Source organism: Bos indicus, chromosome 9 (assembly GCF_029378745.1).
Source record: "Bos indicus isolate NIAB-ARS_2022 breed Sahiwal x Tharparkar chromosome 9, NIAB-ARS_B.indTharparkar_mat_pri_1.0, whole genome shotgun sequence".
NCBI classification, from domain to species: domain Eukaryota; kingdom Metazoa; phylum Chordata; class Mammalia; order Artiodactyla; family Bovidae; genus Bos; species Bos indicus.
In genome coordinates, this window is record NC_091768.1 from 55,183,792 (window position 1) to 55,188,594 (window position 4,803).

A 4,803-nucleotide genomic window follows, 5' to 3' on the forward strand; every position below is an offset into this window, starting at 1 on the left:
GAGAAACTATTTAAAAAGAAATGGAAATTCTGGATTTAAAAAGTAAAATAAATGAAATGAAAACTTCATCCCACAACTCAACAGGAGATGTGAGCTGAAAGGAAAGAATTCAATTATATTGAAGATCAATCAATACAATTTATACAATCTGGAGAAGAGAGAATGGAAAAAATTGAACAGAGCCTAAGAGAAACATCATGAATCACGAAGTCACTCAGTCGTGTCCGATTCTTTGAGACCCCATGGACTATAGCCCATCAGGCTCCTCCGTCCATGGGATTTTCCAGGCAAGAGTGCTGGAGTGGATTGCCATTTCCTTCTCCAGGGGATCTTCCCAACCCAAGAATCAAACCCAGGTCTCCCGCATTGCAGGCAGATGCTTTACCATCTGAGCCATCAGGGAAGCCTAATGAGAGAAACATGGAACACCATTAATGTATCAATGCATACTTAATGTTAATAACAGAAGGAGAGGAGAGAGAGGATGGGGGAGAAAAAATATGTCAATAAGCGATTGAAAACCTCCCAAATTCTTTCTCTTCATAATAGTAATCTATATCCAAGAAGCTCAAAAAACTCCTAGTAGGATAAAAGGGTCTGATATACAGACATACCATAATTAAATTATTGAAAGTCAATGAAAAAGCAATTACCTTGGAAGAAATTTTAAAAATCTAAAAAAAGGAGTCACAATAAGATTAAAATTTATTTCTCATAATTTCTCCTCAGGAAAAAAGTGGAGACCAGAAGGGAGTGGATGACTTCAAAGTGCTCAAAGGGAGGAAAAAAAAAATGTTATCCAAGTATTCTCTATGCAGCAAAATTCTCCTTCAAAACTGAAGAGTAAATAAGGACATTCCTAGATGAACTAAACCTGAGATATTTTGTGAGCAGATTTGTCTTACAAGAAATACAAAATTTTTCAGGCTGAAAGGAAGTGATCCCAAGCAAAAGAACACAGGAAGAGGTAATTATGGGTATGATTGAAAAAGGCAGTATAATAACATATTTATTCTCACTTCTCTTATGGAAATGTAAAATCACATAGTTACTTTATAAAATAGTTTGGCAGTTTCTCAAAATGTTAAAAATAGAGTTACCATATGACCCAACAATCCCAATCCTTGATAATCACCCAAGAGAAATGAAAACAAATGTATACATAAAAATCTATACATAAATATTTAAGCTAGCATTATTCATAATAGTCAAAGAGTGGAAAGAACTCAAATGCTTATTGAAAAATGAATGGACAATGTACTATAAATTATTAAACAATATTATTAAAAATAAAGTATTAATAAGTACTACATGAATGATCCTCTAAAACATTATAAGTGAAAAATGCCAGACACAAAAGATTATATATTATTTCATTTATATAAAATATCTAGAGTAGGCAGCTATATGGAAACAGAGAGTAGATTAATGTATGCCTAGGGCTATTGGGAAGGGATAAGAAGTGATTTCTCATTGATAGTAGGTTCACTTTTTGGGTACTGAAATTGTTTTAAAATTAGACAGTGTTATTGGTTCCATAACTCTGTGTGTATGTGTGTATAAATATATTAAGAAGTATTGAATTTTCAAAATTCATTTAATTAAAAAATTGAAACCTGAATTTTTTGATATGACTATTATACTTAAATGAAGTTGTTTTTAAAAAGTTAAAATTTAAAAATCCAGTTTAAAAAGTAAAGAGGAAATAATTCAAGGACTAAATGTTTATGCAGGAAAAGTTAAGATATGAATGGTGAGCTGATTTTTAGATTTAGCAATGTAACCTCTATCTTCGTAGTAAAATTTCAGAATGAAATGCGTCTGTGCTAAATCTTTTTTGCTTTGATTTTTCATTTATCACACCTGCTTCTAGAAGTATATATACCCTTTGAATCTGGAGGCTTACATCATTAAACACTGGGAAATTTTCATTACTCATTTAACAATATCTTCCATTCTGTAGTCTGTGATCATTCTCAGTTGAAAGTTGCCTTCCCTGTGTCATTGCTCCAAATGTCTGATGTATTTACTCTTAGCGCTTTTGTGTTACTGAGTTTTATTTGCACTTATATATAGATTTCAAGATATTTGTTTCAGTTTTCTTTCTTAAGGGCTCTCATATTATTTACTAAAATTTTTACTTCTAAAAATGAAATATCTTCTTATATTTTTTCTGTGTATACCAATCAAAACTTTCTAAACACAATTCCATTCTGAGCTTAATTTTTCTATTTTTTTCTGGGACCACTTTAATTTTGTTTTGCTGTTTGGGTTCATTTTTTCTTTTCTTTTTTTATATTTTCTTTAAACATCTCATTAACTATGACTATGCATTCATATTTAACAGGGAGACTCTAAAAAATCTGACTGGTTTATATCTGCCAATTTTTAACTTCCAGTCCTAGGATTAGCAGATGCAAACTAATATTGATGGATAAATAACAAAGTCCTATTATATAGCATAGGGAACAGTATTTAATATCTTGAGATAAACCATAATGAAAAAAAAACATGAAAAGAATATACGTATATGTGTAACAAGTCATTTTGCTCTATAGCAGAAATTAAGCACAACATTGTAAATCAACTAAGCCTCAATAAAATTAAAAAAAAAAAAATCTGGGGAAAGCACCTGAAGTGTCTGCTAGAGGAGTTCTAGCTTGGGTTAATAGGCAATAGAGATTCATCACAGTGGTTCCCAAATCTGGCTGTATTTCAGAAACACCAGATGAACTTTATAAAGAAAAATTAATGACTTGCTCTGACTCAAGAATTTGAATTAAATTAATTAAATGAGTTAAATTAAATTAATTTCATATGAATTAAATTAAATATAAATTAAATCAGAACCTACTCATGTAGAACTTTGGCATCAGTGGTTTTTTTAAAAAGCTCTTCCCTTGGAATCAAAGGATTAACCGGATTACAGACTTCTGGACAAGGATGTGGCAGGATAGATAAACCTGTCCATGAAACAAGGATTTGAGGATGCCAGTGTCTAGTGACACTAGTGATTACAGCAAGAAAAGTTCCAGAGTCTCCCTTATTTCCTGACTTAAAGGAGCTTAGACTCACAGAAGGAGAAGAAATCAAGCCCTGAGCCTTTGGAGTCGGAGCACTGATTCCAAGACCCTAGACTACCAGAGAACTAACTCTAGAGAGTATCAAATAGTGAGAATGCACACAAAGAAAACCACTTGAATACAAGACTCAGCGTCACCCAATCACCAGTAGCACCCTGTGAAGGACACCTTATCTAAACAACAAACAAAAGAAAAATACAAACCAAATCATCAGCAGACAGAATTACCAACTCACTCAGCCTTGCCCATCAGAGGAAAAACAAACAAACAAAAACTCGGCACAAATCTCACCCTATACGAAGCTTACACAAACCATTGGACCAGCCTTAGGAGGGAAGAAACCAAAAAGAAGAAATAATTCAACCCTGAAGCCTTGGAAAAGGATATCTCAAACACAATAAGTTGAACAAAAAAATAATAAAAAGGCAGAGAAATACTACACAAATGAAGGAACAAACTAGAAACACAGAAGTCCAGATAAATGAAGAGGAAATAGGCAAACTACTTGAAAAAGAATTCAGAGTAAAAATAGTAAAGATGATCAAAAACCTTGAAAACAAAATGGAGAAAATGGAAGAATCAATTAATGAAGACCTAGAAGAATTAAAGAATAAACATACAGAGACAAACAACACAACTGTTGAAATTAAAAATAGTCTGGAAGGAATCAATAGCAGAATGTCTGAAACACAAGAACAAATCAGTGAGCTGGAAGATAAAAGGGTGGAAATAACTTCTGAAGAGCAGAATAAAGTAAAAAGAATGAAAAGAACTGAGGATAGTCTCAGAGACCTCTGGGACAATATCAAACTCACCAACATTCAAATTATAGGGGTTGCAGACGAAGAAGAGGAAAAGAAAGGGTATGAGAAAATTTTTGAAGAGATTATAGTTGAAAATTTCCCCAACATGAAAAAGGAAATAGTCAATCAAGTCCAAGAGGCACAGAGAGTCCCATACAGGATAAACCCAAGGAGAAACACTCCTAGACACATACTAATCAAACTAATAAAGACTAAACACAAAGAAAGAATATTAAAAGCAGCAAGGGAGAAGCAACAAGTAACATAAAAGGGAAACCCCATATGCTTAACAGCTGATCTTTCAGCAGAAACTCTGCAGGCCAGAAGGGAATGGAAGGATATATTTAAAGTATTGAAAGGGAAAAATCTACAACCAAAATTATAGTACCTGGCAAGGATCTCTTTAAAAACTGATGGAGAAATAGAAAGCTTTTCAGCAAGCAAAAGTTAAGAAAATTCAGTACCACCAAACCAGCTTTACAACAAACGTTAAAGGGACTTATATAGTCAAGAAATACAAGAGAAGAAAAAAAACTTACAAAATCAACCCCAAACATAAGAAAAATGGCAATAGGAATATATATCAATAATTATTTTAAATGTAAATTGATTAAATGCTCCAATCAAAAGACACAGACTGGCTGAATGGATACAAAAACAAGACCCACATATCTGCTGTCTAATAAACTCACTTGAGACCTCAAGACACATATAGACTGAAAGTGAGAGGATGGAAAAATATATTCCATGCAAATGGGAAGCAAAAGAAAGCTGGAGTAGCAACCTCATATCAGAGAAAATAGACCTTAAAATAAAGAAGATCACAAGAGATAAGGAAGGACACTACATAATGATCATGGGATCAATCCAGGAGGAAGACATAACAATTGTAAATATCTGTGCACCTGACATAGGAG